Source organism: Papilio xuthus, unplaced genomic scaffold (genome assembly GCF_000836235.2).
Source record: "Papilio xuthus unplaced genomic scaffold, Pxut_1.1 DF826923.1, whole genome shotgun sequence".
NCBI lineage: Eukaryota > Metazoa > Arthropoda > Insecta > Lepidoptera > Papilionidae > Papilio > Papilio xuthus.
In genome coordinates this window covers 1915615-1934240 of record NW_013531726.1, presented here as the reverse complement: position 1 = coordinate 1934240, position 18626 = coordinate 1915615, and the positions used below count along the sequence as shown (strand labels likewise).

The 18626-nt window shown below is 34.5% G+C and overlaps 1 protein-coding gene and 1 long non-coding RNA gene across 3 annotated transcripts in view; one reads left to right on the top strand and one right to left on the bottom strand.

Annotated features, from left to right (window-relative positions):
• Window positions 1-18626, top strand: part of LOC106122565 (homeotic protein antennapedia) — a 152319-nt gene that overhangs the window by 53512 nt on the left and 80181 nt on the right. Inside the window, exon 2 of one of the 2 annotated variants that reach the window (XM_013318612.1) lies at window positions 7470-7520. The exons of the other annotated variant lie outside the window; for it this stretch is intronic. The gene's annotated coding sequence lies outside the window, so the exon portion shown is untranslated. The remainder of the gene's footprint in view (window positions 1-7469; window positions 7521-18626) is intronic. 2 annotated transcript variants of the gene reach the window in all.
• On the bottom strand, window positions 13929-15551 carry LOC106122566 (uncharacterized). The gene is made up of 3 exons (XR_001228115.1): window positions 15380-15551; window positions 14915-15114; window positions 13929-14541 (listed from the first exon to the last, which is right to left on the bottom strand). It is a non-coding gene; the product is annotated as an uncharacterized LOC106122566 (long non-coding RNA).

The following is an 18626-nucleotide window of genomic DNA, read 5'->3' as shown; positions in this document are numbered from 1 at the left end:
GTGCCCTTTGAACACGGGTTCCGTAGCCGTGAAAAATCACTTGAACATATGCAAGTTGCCTGCCTCCCCGGCGACATTCTAATCTTAGTACGGATAGCAGATTCATGCAAACATTAAACAGTCTCTAAAGTAATGTGTTTATACCAGATCTATGTGTCTTACATTATGTAATTGCTCTACCGTTCTTTCTCGTTATTTACCCAGAGATGAGTAATGTTTTTTCTTTAATTGATTTGTAACAATTATCTAATATCTTAATGGTCCTTTCCTTTTCCCAAAGGAAGATCTAAACAGTATGTACTACCCTCCTAACAAGTCTCTCTTATACTATTTAAAATAAGCAATAACTATTCCAATATTGGTCTACTTACTGCCGACTGTACATTTAAACTAAACATTAAATAGGCCTTCAACACAGCACGCTAGCCTTGAGAGTTGCAACCAGAATTGGACTTCGTATTATTCAAGGAGAATTAGCCTATTAAAATGTTGCATTATTATGATGCGATTTTATCAATTTTTAATTTATTTATTATAAGTGCCAATTATTACGTGATATGTTTTTAGGATTGTTATATTTTATTTAATAAACAAATATGAGTCATCAAGTTCAATATCAATGAAAACATCGATATAAAAGATTAATCGATAGATCGATGTTGATAAAGCAAAGTGATGTATATCGGGTATCAATCAGTAGCTATTGCTTACGACGTTTTAGCATTCCAGAATCGAATATAGAGACGAGTATGGCGGACAAGGGGTCATAAAACATAATGCTCTATTCTATTCGAGACGTGATAACTCCTGGAGCACTTGCCCGCCGCATGCTAATGCCCCGCCGAGCTGAAGGTGCCACTGCCTGTGTGACACGGTTTCGCTTCCGGGAAATATCGATATGGAAATTGTGGATTTGTTTCTTGTATATTAACATGAGAAGGCTCAATGGACTTCCTTTTACTGCGATGCGGCTAACTGTTGTATTAATAAACATATTTATACTTGTGGGATACTAATAACCTATGAGTCGTTGTCGGTTCGAGTATTTATGTATACCGAACCGAACATTTTTCATAAGGTGGCAAACGAGCGAGCGGCCACCTGAAATCGCTGAAATAGCGAAGTGACCGTTGCCCATGGACATACGCAATTGCATATGCGTTGCCTACCTTTAATCGACGGAGGAGAGGATGCACAGAAAGAAAATATTTTCCCTTTCCATGCATCCTCTCATCCGGAAAGTCCACTTCCACTCCCCATACTTTCCTTATAAGATAAAGGGTGGGAAGGGAAAGAGGACTAAATTAGGCCTCCGGGACGCACACTCATCAGACAAAACGCGGAATTGCTTCCACTTGACGCCTGTCTTCTGTGTGGTCGTGGTATTTCACAGGGCGAGCCGGGTCGATTCGTGCGAAGATGTTAAAGCGGGCTCTGCCACTATTAATAGAATAAAAACACATACTTGCTACACATAAAATATAAAATACGTACTTGCTGAAAACCGTGTCTGTTCCAAGCTTTGCTTGTGGTGAATGAGACATTAGAAACCTATTCGGAAAAATGACATAGTTTTGTTGAAAGCTTATTAGATTCTCTCTATTCTATTCTTGCTCCTAGGAACATTTTCAAACTCCAAACTAAATTAAGATAATTAACCAATTAAATGTAATTCTTTTGTTAAATAAATAACAATATCTCATAATTTGTAAGTATATTATTTAACTTCCTTCGAACACTGAGCTGTTATATTTGTTCTGACGTATATTCGAAAATTATTCTCGACCATCGCCAACAAATTCATAGACGTTTGGCATACGGTCTCGGAAGTACGTAGGAATCAATTTGCATGGCTGTGTTCGGAAATCTCTATTTCTGTATTGATACAGATGTAAGAAAAATAAATATTACGATATTAAAAAATGAAAATAATTGAATTGATTTGTTTCGTGAATCCTGTAATTTGTTAAAAGTTAAATTATTCTTAACCTTATTAGCGATAATAGATTTTTATGGAATAATCTTGCTTACATTGTTAAAGGCAATAAAAAGTCAAATAAGAATTGAATGTCAATTGAATGTCAAAGCAAGACTTCTTACAAGTAATTTGTCTGACGTTAATTGGTTATTCGGAAATTTTGATGATGTTAAAATGTATTTGCTATATACATTGTAAACCTCCTTAATTGATATTACGAAATTTATTTTCAATAATATTATGTTTAAAATTGATGTACTCGTACGTCGACGTCACAAATCACATCATGCATCACGCGAGGACCGCTCTTTGTGAAACTTTATGTGGCACGGTGACTTGTTGAGATGTCGTTATTAATGTTAGCAAACTGGACAATTTACTTGCATCGCCGACACGACATTATTGTTTCTTCAGTCGCCCGGTGAAATATGTTTAACCATCTACAGGATGTTGATATTTTTTGATAAATAATTTAATCGTAAGGCATTTATAATTTAAATATAGTCGTCGTGTATTTGACAGTTATAGAAAATAAATTAATTACATAAAATTATATTGTCTTTTCTATCAGTAATTTTTATTAGTTAACATTAACGCTTATCTGTATTTAAGTTGCATTCAGTTGTATGAAATAAAGCCTTTTAAGTTCCCTTTTGACGAACACAATAAATGACGTAGCAATTATATTTGTAGGTGCTGAAATTTTTGATTGACAGCCAAATTCGAACAACGCAAAACTAAATCTGTTTGCGCAATACATACATAGTTAATCATTCGTTAGCATACCAATCTGCATGCGCAGCGCCCGCGCTCGCAATGTCCAATGTAATTAATAATTTCGACACTTGCCGATTAACGTTTAAATCAGTGCCGAGTGCATTAGACCGCTTGCCAACGTACTATGATATAATAATTACAAAACGCAATTAAAAAACAAAAATGTGTATATGATTATAAAGTTCTTTAGGCTTAATATTGATTGTCCTTCGAGAGCATTATACCCAGTTTACATTATGCCAGTAAGACAGTAACGCACAAAGCCAGCGCTGGCAAACTACTAGCATAGTGTAAACACTACCGACGCCAGTGAGCTCAAATAATACATGCTAGGCTACTGTACTGGCATAATGTAAACTAGGCATAACATTTTATTCCCTTGCAATTCGTCGCTTTTCGTAATATACCCCTTTAACTTTCTCTTAATTTCTTGATAAATGGTGCTACTTTCAGATTTCTCATATACTATCTTATTATATAATTATTATTATCGAACAAAATTAATATAACAAATAATAAATGTTCCCGTTATTGATTTTAATCGACTAATGAATCTTTATTAGTCCCAGGAGATAAATTCGTTATCAGTATTAAAAAAATGCTTAATAATAAATAACGTATTGTGTTTTAGATTAAAATGCTGGCTAAATAGGTTAATTTTCTTCTATTTACTTTTATTTACATATTTATTCTCAATAACATTTTACTAGTATAAGTATTTAATGTTATTATTTCATTTTAATTTACTTATGTTAGTAAATAGGTAATCAGTAATCATAACTGCTGTAATCGGAAATCATTTGCTTAATTGTATTTGAAAAACAGTGAAATCTAATATTACCGTTTCGGAACTATGAATATTTAAATGATTCCTGCAATTCCAACAATTTTTAATTGAAGGTTAGGCTTACAAAGATGTTTAATCGTTGTGTCGTGTATTGTTATCAAGATTAAAATGTTTTCTTTACCTAATAAAAGAAACGTTTCTTGCGTACTAATTTAGTTTGTGCCAATTCTAGTTATGTTTATAAAGCTATAAGATTCGTGACTTATTAGATTTTTGTAATCATCATCAGCTCACTATACGTCCCCACCGAGGGGCTCGGAGCCTACCCTAAGTTAAGGGTGATTAGGTTATATTCAATCACACTGGCCCAGTGCGGGTTGGTTGACTTCACACATATCTTTGAATTTCTTCTCAGACATGTGCAGGTTGCATCACGATGTTTTCCTTCACCGTAAGAAGATTTTTGTAATCCTAATCTAATCTAATAGTTACTGTTTTTAAATTGTTTAATTATATTATTATCATTTAATAGTAAAAAAGTATAAGTAATAATTATATTATTAATGCCGATAACAAATTGTTGCATTAACAATTATTACTTGATGATTGAAAACATGTTATACGGGTAGCACCTTTCGTATTTATTCAAGTAATTTTACATAAGAAATAAATATATGATTATTTAATGCAATTATTCTTTTGTATGCTTACATTTTTTAATATCATTTGCAAAAATTAAATATGTAGAGCGGCTCTTTCGAATATTAAAATGAATAAGGCATTAATATCTCTTATCCTTGGAGGCAAAGACTTGCTTCGCTTTATTTTTTTTTTGACTAAAAACAGTTTTGAATAAGAATGAAAAACATTTGGCTATTGTTGTAAAAATTTACCATTAATTTTAATAATAAATATAACTTAAACTGCGTACAATGTAATGTTTTATCTTCCAAATTGAGAAGAGTCAGTCTAGGAAAGCGCGTTTCATTTCAAATTTCAAAAAGTTGACGAGCACTCAAGACTAATGTATTAAGACACAATTAGCTTGTGTCCATTACAGCTGTTTGAAAGATATAGTGTTAGAGTGCGGCCGGCGCCTGCGACTGACCTGATAACGTATCTGACAAATTACGCAGCGGAGATGTATGCGCCCTATATCTCGATGTGATGAGGGACAAACAAATATACCAGGACTAACTGTAAACCATATTGTTCTTACAAAATCAACAGCTTGAGTTCACTTAAAACGTAGTAAAGCTAAGCAAAGAGGCATCTTTGGTGTTTACGTTTACGTGTAAAATCAAATGTGGTCAATAATTTAAATTTAGTTTAAACATAAGTCACTAACAAAAATATTGAGATCAGGTTATCATAATATGTTTTTTATTGTTATAATTTTTTGTACTCAATTGTACACGCATTTATAGTTATTGGTGATTTCACTTTTGTGCTGCAATGTACACTTTCATAATGAATTCTTTTTATATCAATTATATGTGGACACTTGAAGTGGTCGAAATCATCCAATAAAATAGAAGTCGGTATGAAGACAAGTGGACACGTCGGACCGCACGTCACGCCGTCAATTTGCGATGCAAGCCGCTTTGCGAACATTAACACTCTTATAAATTGCACACCTATATTTGATGCGAACGATGCCATACAGCAGGGAAACTAATGAATAAATTAAATACGTTTTACGCGACAGCGATCGGAACGAGTTTGTTGATTTGAATTTACTGTTATTACACGTTGATTCTAGTGTGTTTGTTTATGAGCCGCTGTTAATGCCTTTTTAAATATTAAACTCACTATGGAACGACGCGACAAGAATATAAATTGTGTTTTTGTTTGATTCAACTTTTTACTAGGCTTTTAAGAATAACTTGTGTTGATAAACGTAAACGTTATTTATAGTCATTGCTATCGTTCTTGTATGACAAAACTAATAAAAAAATTTTGCACAATAATAAAAATGTTTGGATAGGTCAATCAAACTACAAATCTAATAAGATCTCGTTTAACTGGACAAAGAAAGGTATTAGTTAAATAACGCATATTCAAATAATGTATTAAATGCTTGACTTCTAAACTATAAAATACGCATAAGTAATATTTATGACATTACCTTTTAAATGCTACAACACAAAACCTTTGAATATCTAACCCAAAAAAGGTCCAGTGGATCAATAATTTTAAAATTACCGATCACACCTCCGCTCGACACGCGCTGCCATTTTTTTTTTTCACCAATTTGTCCAACGCATTGATATGCGAAATGTCACCGCGATTCGCACGTTGCATACATACGATTAAAAATCGCCGCGGTAGGTGACCGGGGCGTACTCAGCTTTAATTGAATAGATATGGCGTCACCAGTCGACTCTTAATCGTCTAATTTGTGGCGAAAACAAGGTACGGCTCGGCCGACGAATACATCACTATGGTATGCAGAAGGACTTTCTTTTGGTGCTTGAATTATACAAAGGCCAGTAAGGAATAGTAAGCAGGGCTTGAAGGTCTCCACTTGGATCGTACAGTAACCTTTGTCGTCATATGTATAGCCGTTAAATAATCCAAAATAAGAATTATCAATACAAGTCGGTTACCAAGAGCTTTACTTAAATTGGTGAAGTGATTTGTATTCTAACTGCGTCACAATTATTATTCCTTAAAGTACACGAAAATCCATTGACATCTGTCGAAACTTTAGACGTCGTACGATAATATTCCTCTTCAGTCATATCGAAGTTAAAATATGTTCATTAAGGATTCATATTATTTTTGTGTTTTATTTGTTTACTACAACGTTGAGAATAAAAAGGTACCAAATCAAATGATATTAAGATATTGAATTCTTATTAATCTCTTGCTAAAGTTCTAATTGCTTGGTTCGAATCTGTTTACAGAATATAACACAACGGGAATTTAATAGACTCTATAAAAACCTGGATAACCTTAGTCAATTATATTTACCTTGGATTACAACGACGAATCAAAACAATCAAAACTATAAAGAAGGATTAGTCATCTAGTCGGCTAGAAGCGATGCGCAATCAACACCGTCTATTGTCCTTATAGAATCGCGTAGAGTAACAATATTGTTATTCGTCGAAGGCCGCGACACCTGGAGGTATGTAGCAACAGTTGTGGGTGGCCTGCGCCAAAATGATAATACATATCTAGCACCGTAAAAGACGCACGACTGCGGAATACTTAACGCCTGGAGCTATAAAAGTTGAATGGCCACCAGTGAAGCTGATAAGTGATTCAGCTAATGAATGACCTATTTGGAAAGTTTTGCGATGGCAAAATACTCGTTTATCGTTCAAGGCCATCGTGAATTTAAATCGAATGTTAACTCTTACTGTTTGCTTTAAGATGTGAGGATAAACTTTTTGGACAACATGAATTTTTCGCCTGATCATTTTATTGTCGCTTGCGTTTGCGCTCTAAAGAAATCAATTGTTGTACGAATGATACAAACTATTAATCAACTCAAATTCTATTATAATTTATTTAATTATTTGGCTTAACAGAAGGCGCGAAGTATAATTCATAAGTGAAAAGTAACCAATGTAGTATACAATTGCATAAGAGTTAATAAAGAGGATGCAAAAAGACTAAAACTACATGAAACAGTGAGCTTTTAAATACGAACGATGTTGAGCGCGGGCGAGGCAAAGACATTTATGTTCACTAAACAAGTAGTAAAAGTCACTGCTTGAGCGTTTTTATAGCGCTCATAAATGTCAGATTGTGCGCCGGGGTTTAGCGAGCCGGCCCGATGTCGGCTGCCGGCCCACTCCGCCCGAACCTTAATTGATTCCACACGTTTTTCAATTCCTGCTACTTCATAATACCGCTTACATTTGTTCGATTGTTTATGTTTCTTAGCTTTTTAATGTGATTCCTTTTCATTTGCAGGTAAATATTTGTTCATTCAATCGACAGCACGGCACGTGGCGTTATTAAATGGTAAGCCAGAATCTGATATGTAGTTTGTTTGTAAATTGAAATTCTTTAGTGCAGTAGGTCGTAAAAATGTAGTAGACGAGCATCGATATTTAACATGAGTTCACATAACAAGAGTCGTAGCTCTAAAAGGAAAGTGTGGACGGCTGTGAAGACAGACGTGAGAATAGCTCGAGTTTCGCTCGGTCGGCTGACTATGCAAATTATTGCATCATTAAACACCTCGTTGTGAGCTTTCGCGCTGTGACATGTCCTGAGTCCAGCTGTCGTTGTCTCGGTCGCGATTTGTAGTGCCGGATGCGCTTGACTGGCGTTAGTTTGTTCAATTATTGATAAGGGAGGTTGTTCTTGTTTGCATGTAACTTTGATAAACTTCTGAACGAGTTTATTCCTGAACCTGCAAAGTAACGCATCGGTATCGCGTTTTGCATGTTAGCGCAGTTCAAAGTTGTATAAATGAAGAATAGCTGCGGGGACAATGATTTATTTGCAAAAAGTAGAGCATGTAAAAATAATTTTCTAACACAGAGTTACAAATAGTTACAATGTTTGTTTATTTCTGCATAATTGTTTTAACAACTTTAAGAAGATGTAAGCCAATTAATTACATTCTTGTAATTTTTATGCTTAGCATCAGGATACACCTGATGTCAATCAATGATCACTTCTCCGTATACACTAAAGAATATGCTCATAAATGGAACAAAATTTATCTATGGAACCTTAACTTTTGACTGCAGTCGGGTATTTCCCAATATGCAAGCAACATACTTGTGAAACTTTTTCTTCTTCGAGATCCAGTTCAGCTGTCGATGGACGCGTTAGCGACAACGAATCGCTAACTTAACCCGATTTCACCAAAGGGCGAAGTAGAATTATTGCTAGTGTACAATATTCAGCTCGTGTTACTAAACTTTATCCATTCATCTATCCAATAGGTTTCACCTAGTCGAGTTATAGTTTTAACTGCATTTTGCAACATCTGCTCCTCCTTGCCAAGAACTTTCTACAGTTTTCTATTCCGCAAGCGGTGGGCCTACGTGCTATTAGTGTTATATGCTTCGTTGGTGGGCGTATAGAACAACACGTAATCATGTTTATAAATATTTATGATGGTTGACGTTTGTTTACTTTGATAGAAATATTTCCCAAATGTTTGCCCTGCCTTCTAAGATACTATATCAAGCCAAATCATATTATACTGTTGTGTAAAGAGAAAGTAAAAAAAAAACATTTGAACATAAGAGTTGTCATGAGAAAAATATGAGTATGTCTTTTAAACTCTTGTGTACTGATGTTTTAAGTACATGTAATTGAGTAAAGACGTATAAATTTAATCTTTCTGTCATATTATGATGGCCAAGTTTTCGTGTGTTGCATACCATAGATACGCTAATTCCAAACAAAGCGAAAGGTTATATGAGAATGAAAGAGATAAGAAACGGATACCACAGCGTGTTCGGGACAAATGTTGTAAAATAAAATCAAAGTCGAGCAACGCTCATAGTGTCAGGAGCGGCACCGCTAAAGGCGGCCAGTCGACGTCAAAACCTGTCGCACGACAAAACATCGGCGCGTATATCTTGCGCCTTTGAAAGCCACAATTAAAACAACAATATTTTTCTCGATCACCTATCTAGCTCTTTGTTTGAGCCAAAGAAAAGGAACAATAGTCGAGCTAACCTAAGGGCCTGTACTCATTGACAAAATAACTTCATTCCAGGACGAAATAAAATGCATACATATAAAATAATAACTAATACAGAACCTAAACTTGTATATGACATATTCTGAAATTAAACATTTTTAAATTATTTATTTTCATTTTAGCATAAATTTTACTGATACGCTGACACATTTCAAAGAGATTTGTATGGTTAAAGTGTTTCTTTGAAAGTTCAAATTTAATTTCAGACCAAAGAAACTAAAAGTACCATTATTAATGTTTAAAGGTAACATCACTGTTAAAATCTTTGTTTGAAAGCATCGCAATTTGCCACGATTAGATAAAAATGCTTCCAATTAAGTTATTTATAATCTCGCACTGACAAGTTTAAGACAAATAAAAGATACAAAGGTCTCATATACATTACTCCTTACAGTCGGATATTACAATAATGGTATCGATTATAATTTGCGTGCGATGCGGCCGGAGATACGGGAGAGGCGACACGTAAGCGACAGCCGCGCCAATCTGCGCCGCGATCGCCGCCGGCGCGCACAATGCTATCGCGCAGCCGCCATCGGACATGCACCCTCGCGCCATTACGATTGGTCCTTGCAGACACCTATACTCCAGTGATTAGCTATTCCCAACACTATAACTCGGGCAAGTGAGCTATTCAATATTTTAAAGACATGGTTGAATCTCACCAAGACTCTTCCGTTTGTCAGTCGCTTGTCAGTTGGTAATCAATTGATGATGGTCTTAAGAATCAGTTCATATCAGTCACAATTCTTAAATGTGAATACCTACTCTTTCATACATATTGTTTGAAGTCATGGTCATTTCTCAGAATCGAGAAAATTTAATGCAGTAATTTTACTATAATTTATCAATAGAAATACAGATCATTGTGTTTTCCTGCAACTTCAAACGTTCAACACTTGTTCCAGTTAATCAATTGTTTCGCATCTCAAAATCGTGCCTCCACGCTAGTAAGGTTTCGCAATACAGCGCTTACGAATCGATGAAACATACAGAATGAGATCTTAAATTCGATATACAGGGCAATTCGGCGCGAGTCATTAACGAATGCTCCTGACAAAATGATCGTTTACATCGGCCGTGATGTCCACTTAAGCCAACAACGCTTCCAACACGTACCGAGCAGGTGACATTGTAGGCGAAAAAACTATATTTTCTTGCCTTAATTATAATATTTCCACGTAGTATTTAAAGTTAACACGCTATATATGGCGCGGGCAGAAATAACAGCGAATATCAAGAGTGTTATGATTCCTCGCTAATGAGGTAATTTTTGAGGTCGTTATTCAACTTAAATATTATAATTAAATAATTTGTTTGATGACTTATCTTGAGAATGTACGAATTATTTTTAATCAGATGAGACGAGTGTTGTAAACGTCTTTATCATTTAAGTCTGATTTTGTTGAGTTTAAATTGTTTTAATGGGAATGTACGTGGGTACGATTGTGAGAAAGTACTATTTCATGATGAAGCTTTTGTTAACCGGGAAATAGACACATAACGACTAATTATCACAGTGTGAAGTTATAACTAAACGCTCGTTTTTAGTATAGAGGGGGCAGGAATTTTTTTTATTATTTTTTTTTATTCACGCTCAAGATATTCGAGTAAGATAAACCTGGAAGTAAGAAATATTCTTCTAGTCTTTAAAAATATAATTTATTACTGTAACCTGTACCAATACGATTTCTTGTTAGCTCAATGGTTTGTAAAGTGTACGACTGTTTATTATCAAACACGACGCAATTACAAGTTTAGCAATAAATTCCACAGTAGCACAATGACTAATGTTTTAAAAGTCCAGTAACTGTCCACAGATAAAATTAAAGGCATGCAATGTGTAAGCCAGATATAAATTTATTGCAGAATTAAAAAAAAAAAAAGTTTAATGCGTAAGTATTCAATTCTATTTTTTTTATCGCAGTAACGTGATGTTGTATTATTTTAAAACTATATTCAGTTTTAACAGCTGCCATCGACTTTGTAGAGTTCGAAAACCTTAAACCGTTCTGGATTTTATACAAATTAGTACAGTTTAGGATTCGATTAAGAAGAGATGGTATCTCCTAGTTGATTTAAATTTTCAAGGTGACGTTTTGTGTTTTGTTTTATTAGTGTCGTTAGATTAGAGTATCTTAAATAAATAGATTTTAAATCATCTCATAAAGTAAGCTAGGAACTTGTGTAGCACCGGTCATTCGGTCACGGCAAACAATCGACATACCTTTTACTTTGCGAATCAAAGATCAACAATTACATACAGATCCCAAGAATCCAATTGTAAGGGACAATGTTTCTCTTACTTCTTATTAGTGCAAGGAATGCTATAGGAGTAGTGAGGATTGCCTAACCTTACTTATTTACTCTCCTAAATTTAAGGTCCGAGCTAAGCTTTTTGTAAATAATTTTTACCAAAAAAAAATCAGTAACGGCAGTACAAGTATTTTATCATAAGCATATAGCAAATAACATCAATCTCACGTTGGCACAAACACGAGCGATACTCGAATAAGTTTTCAAATAAAACACTTGTTTATTTCGGTCGTGTTTTTACAGTCGCTGTCTTTATAAATCACAGCACTTACAAATACATTGTCGGGCCTCATAAATAAAATACCTGCTCGGGTCTTTATTCGCGAATGGATGTTTGATAAGATGCGGAGGTCTCAATTGACACTCAGCATCGCCATTACCACACCGAGTCAATGCACTTTGAGGGATCTGCGTTATGGCACTGAACGACTTTGATAATACTTTTGTTTTGACTTTACTTCGTTGAATATAGTAGCTTAAACTTTTTCGGTTACGGATAGTCAATTAGATGAATTTTTAGATGTTATCGTTTATTTATGGTGAAAGTGAAACACTATTTTTAATGATTTTTGTATAAGTTTGCAGCATTTTCACCGGAAATGGTAAATTTAAAAGCTCTATGCAAAATAAGGTCAGTGGGCGCACTAAGGCATCATTCGAGACACAACAGCCGTTACGTAAAAGAGCGTTTAACGGCATCGAGCTATAAATTGAAGCGTTATAAGGTCAGGGTCCCCATATAAACGTTCAGTGCTCGATGCACTGCGCCGCAAAGTGGTCATTCGTTTCAAATAAATTACCATGTAATGGCGCGTTAATTTGCATACTCCGTCCAAAGTTACCACAACCTTGACAGCCAAAATACAACTCTATAACTTGTAGCGTAAACTTTATTTTCAATAAATATCCGTGTTTCATTCAAAGCTCTGTGACTGTGCCGCTCTGGTGGATAAAGCTGAAACTACGAGCTTTTACATTAGTGCTTTCACCATCCCAGAGATGGCGCTAAATCGAGTTGTCGACTTTTGCGAGCTTTGGCGCTGTTGGGGTTGATTTGGGGTGGCAAAACTGTGAAAACTGGAGAGCGAGGGTTGTTTCTAATGCGGCAACGTGCTATAACAGATTTAAACGAGATGTCGCTACTGTGCTTTTTCAGAGCTTTCAAATTACGATGATTAGAAATTCCGAAATATGTTTAGTAGTATGGATTACGAAATAAAAGTATTTAATAATGTCTAGTGACCTACTTTTGTATTATTAATTTCACAGGGCTTGGGTCTTAAAACTATGCGTTTTTTTCTTTCTATTTGTTCTGTTCTTTTATTTATTATTTTTAATTGAATTACAAATGCCTTTCTTATATTTAATTTTCGAACACGACTAATGAAATATAGTGCGGTCTTCGTTAATGGTTATAATGTTCATTAGTGAAAATTGAATTCTTTCATGTAATTTCGTGAAGCCGAGCCGCACCCGTGATATGATAGCAACAAATGGGTTAGGCCAAACCTACAATAAACCACTAACTTATATTAAAACCATAACGTTATTATATTTTGTATGTCGTAAATAATATGGAAGGAATTTTTTAATCATTTATGTTAGCGATGTGTTCTTGATTTATGTTTTTATTTATACTTCATCACACTTTGTCTTGATTTTAAACAAAAGAAATACTTTTTGATTATTAGTCTAACTAATGATCGATTTCGATTTTAATAATTTATGAAAACAAATTGTGATGCAATGTTAGATTATCTTTTTTTTTTATTTCTTATAGTTTCTTAATTCATATACCTATTTATAGAAAGAGAAAGTATTGCAAAAACCTTCAAATTGTTATTAAAAAAAACTATAGTAGCAACAGTTATTTTTTTCGCAATATCAGAACGGTTCCATTCTAATTTCGTACAATAAAAGTGAAAGCTAAAAACTTCACGCAAATTTAAAGTCGCATAAACATACCTGACTTCCTATTTTAGTCGCATTGTTGTTATTGAAGTGAATTGCATAAGTAATTTACTTGACAACATCGGTCGTAAATTTCGTCCTCTCAGAGGTACGTGACCCAATTCTTCCTTTTGTTGTCTTTGATACTGACGTTTGATTGTCTTTGACCTACCTGGGCGTAGCTGCACGGTAGCTGGACTCAATTGTCAATCAAAAATGTCTATAGAATAACTTATAAAAGCTACAGTTTGCTTGTGCCTGCCGTTTCATTTATAGTTTTTTTTAAAACTTCCTTGAATCAATTTTATTTGGACAAGTTATATTGTGTTGTGTTTGCTGTTGTTTTCATCTTTTGTCATGTAGGTAATAAAGTAAGAATATTTAAGAATTTTTTTACTCATTTATTAAAAGGTTTCTTTTTGTTTTTACTGCCTTTACTTATTTAATTGAGTTGATATCATAATGTGATAGATAATTGTATAAGAAACCCCACAGAGCTTATCTCTTCGGCGCCATAAATACAAAGTCAGTTCAAGCATACATCCGAGAAATTTAGACATCTCATGCACAAAACAAACACATATGATTTATCCCCAAACACCGAGTCCTGTGACGTTTCCACACCATAAATCGCGGCCCTCAAGGCATATCGGGTGCTTTATGAAGAGCGCGGAGCGACGACAGCACGGATATGACGTAGCGGTACACCAGGGTATCACTGGGTACACGACGATCACAGGCCGCTGCGGCCGGGTATAAATGGGTGCATGACGGTCACAGGCCGGTACGCCCGGGTACGCCCGGGTATAAATCTGGCGCTTCCGGCCGGTTACCGCGCCGGTAGTGGAGACGATTATTCACCCAATATCGAGTTTTGGCTTCACTTGCTTGCTCCTAATCTTCGGTCGTCGCGTGTGGATTTATGGCGTTTGCAGAATATTCATTTTCACATTTTTTCTTCATAATATTTCCAAGTACCTACTCCACTATCGTAACTTCCTCTGTGATATAAATTTACGAATGTTCGATTCATTCCACAGTAAAAAGTTTCTGAAAAAATATCAAGTTAACTCTGAGTATTAAAGCAGTAAGCAGTAAATTTAATGTAGAAGATTAATATTTTCTTCGTCAGAGATGAGTTCCATTATATCATTAGAATAACAACGACACTAAATCTCCATACAACAGCAGAAACTTGTGTTTAAATGCTAAAGCTGCAGAAAGAAATACGAGTCATTAACCAAGTAGATCGTTAAGTCTTTCGAAAATATTATTTTGTATTTTCATCTAGGACAAACATTTGTAGGACTCATGAGAAAGAAGTGGACGTTTAATTTCTCGGTCCGAGCAGCGATCCCGAACGGCTCGGCTAATGCGCGAGCCTCCGCAATAAATCAAGTCGCCATTTTTGTTTTCAACGCACCGATAACTCTTTTGTCATAGGGTGATGTAGTGGTAGGTAGGGGCCAATGGAGTTATTTATATTGTCGTATTTTCTTCGCAAGAAGAAAATTTCCTTTCTGCAAGCTTCATGGGTCAGTGATCAGATTCGTTTGGTGTTGCCCGCCGAGCGACGTACGCCGCCGCGCCGTGTGCCGTCGACTTTCCCGCAACATGTCGCTACTGAAATATCAACCGTATAATTATTAAAAATGGATAAATAATATCACCCTAAACAACATCCCTAAGATAACAATATTAATAATATGTAAAATGACATCAATTTCCATCACATTTATGCAGATGAAAAATAGCAAAAAGTTAATGCATTACTCAAAGTTGAAATGCTGAAATTTGTTTTAAGTATTGTTTATATACAAGACTATCTATATACAAGACTACTACTATAATATTTGTTAAAAATTTAAATATAAAAGAATAAATATACAATTTTCAGTAGCTTCTACGCTCTGCTTTACAACCCCAATGCTCGTATTTCGCAAGCGTGTACCCAGCGCCCCCCGCCGCCTGCCGCCTGCAAGAGAAACAATTGTTTAGTTTCGGCAGTCACATTTATGTCAGCTCCTCTGTTACGAGCATTATGTAGTGGGTTCGGTCCCCTTGAGATACATCTAATTCAATTAATGAACCTTTTAAATTTTATTACAATAAATTACTTCATGCCATACTAGATTTACTATCGAATATGACATTTTAAACTTGCTACTTTCTTTTTTAACAAACAAATTGCATTGCTGCGTTAATTTTTTTATAGGATGTTGAACTTATTTCATTCAATTATTGGGAATTTTAGTTGACATTTCATCTAGTGTTATGTTCTTGTGTGTTTTAGTTCCTTAACTGTAAAGAAGATGGTGCCGAAAACAGTTTAATTTTCAGTGACGCGACGAAAAATACTTGGGCTTTCTTGAAATTTTCGATTTTCGGTTGAAATGCGTACTTATACACACACATTGCAGGCCATAAATAACTGCACATTGAGGAAAGCAGGGCATAGACAACAACACAATGGCAAATGTCGGGGCTCACTCGCGACCATTGTAGCGTGGAGCGGGAGGCGTTACGAATCAATGGAGGGAATTATCGGCACAGAGGAATATGCGGAGAGGCATCCATATAAAACTTTACAAAAACGTTAATAGTCTCTTCATCATTAGTCTTAAACAACACTTTTTTATTCAAACAAAAATTATACAGTGGGTTGTGGTTATTAAACCACGTATATAGGTTTGTTCAATTTAATAAGATAATTTATTCTACTTTAATTTTTAATTAGAATTTTGCAGCCGCTGCATATGTGAAAGGTTTTAGAACAATGCGCTTAGTTTACCATAGTTATGATTTATTAGAACTTTCTTGGTGAAAAGCATTAAAACAAATTTAATTAATTACCATACAATGCTTAATAGAGCGGTCTTCCGACTCGTAACGTAATAAAATGAAAAATGAATAGATTTTTTTCTTCCTAATGAGGTTTTTTTAACAAGTAAAAAGATTATTTCGATAAAAAAGTGGACAATTATAGCCAGTCTTATCATGAGATTCACAAATAAAATTATATTTTTATGGAGACGAAGAAAATTAGTATTTTTCAAAACTTACTATATAGGCAAGTGTGTTAAGCTGATATTTGGCAAATAAAAATTACAAATTATAAAATTGGTAATAAAATTTGAACTTCCAATGACAACTCTACAACAGTTTGTGTGCCAGATTAGTTCGTCCCACGCAGCGTATCGGTTGAAGAGGTAAATGAAATGCTATCCGAAGGGGAAAACTTAAATTACTAAATTTTGAGGGTCAAAGAAATAAGTCTTTGTAGTTGTACACGACACGCGATTGATTGGAATGCTAAATGTTTACTATATGTTTGGAGCATTGAAAATGTGAGATGTTTTGCGACAAGTTATTTCTGAAAATTTTATAATACAAAACTATAACTACCAAGTTGTTAGCTCGATTTGAACTTTTTTTACTAACATTGTTTTTTTTTTGATAATATAAGCAAAAAAATAATGAGATTGAATGTGACCAAAAAAAGTATGGAATGACTGTGTGAAAGAGGATATGCGTAAGAAGGGGGTAGACTCGGATGTGACGGCTGATAGAGATGTATGGAGAAGTAGTACATACTGTGCCGACCCTCGATAGGGATAAGGGCAGGTTGATGATGATTGTTTTTAATATTTGCTGATAGATTTTCTCGATGTATTATTTTTTGGGCTCAGGAAGAATCGCTATTATTATTATTGTTTTATACCAATTTGTTTAGGAAGCGTGAGAGGTTACATAATAAAGCAATACTAAAAGATTCGTGTTCAATTCCTATTTGTATATAAAACAAGGGAATTTTGGGAGTCCCTTCAAAATTGCTTCAAACGCTCGGTTTGATTGAGTTCGTTACATTAATTCATTTCCCCTTGTTTCGTTTTACGCTTATGATGATCCAATTTAAATCTTAGTACATTGACTTAAGACACAATATTGATGATCTATCACTTTTTTTAGGTTTTTTTCTTGTATAGTCAATTCTAAATTTATGGGTAGAGGTTTACAAACCCTCGGGATTCGCGCTCTATTTCTAAATGGTACTGTGTTATTAGTTTTTAGGGTAACATTTAAATTATTACTTTTGTATAAATCAGAAATTTTACACAATCTTTTATAATAAGAATATAATATTATTTACTAAATTTTACATGACATAAGAAGTTGTCAACAGACAACTGTAGCTGCACAGATATAATAAATCTTCCCTTGTAAATAAAATAAACAATATGCCGAAGCAAATGTAGTGTGAAAATTACAGAGATTAAGTTGCCTAATAGAGTTATTAGAAAAAGGAAGTAATAAAGTAAATGGTTAAATAATTCCAAATTTTCTACAAAGAACGTTTGATAAATGTAATACGTTAGGCCTAAAGAGCTACAAAAGAGGGTAGAGCCAAAAAATGACCCCGTTTACCGTTATCTATGGCCCTCGCTACCATGGAGCTTCCCTAAACGCTGCCGAATTTCGAATTCCGACATCATAATCTAAGTTTCGGACCATTATGTACATAAAAAGTTCAAAATGAAAAGTTCACTTAACATGCATTCGAAAATGTACTCTATGTTTTTTAATTTTAAAACAGATTCTTCATTAAAATTGAAATAGAACATGAACATCTGCCCGTATAAGCTGGAAGCGGCTCGCGCGCATTTGAAATTTAGTAAAAAGAACCGACGCCAGAGGAACAGATGCGACGTGGATTCCTAAAGGCAGATGTTTATTAAATTCTCTCATAGAATAAGCGAGCTCTTTGTTTTTGTCCACTTCTTTTCTAACAATATGGGAGTTAAACGCTTCTCCATTTGTTACGTAATTTGCGGTCGATACATACTGCAATTAGTTTCGATGTCAACCATTATTGATCAGCAAATAGTTTCTTTGCTATGTTTTTCAGTCTAGCCTTAATAAATATCGTATGGTATTTGTCTATTTATCTTCTTTATTAGACTTTACATGCAAAGTTTTTTTATTCCATTTAATTTATATTTTGAAACACAGTTTTTTCTTAATAGCCAGATATGGCCAGTAACAAAACCCGTATACACAATGTATAATTTGTAGAAAAAATAATCGGGGATTTGTAACGTAAAAAATTCTAAATTAACGTTGAACGTTGTAACGAA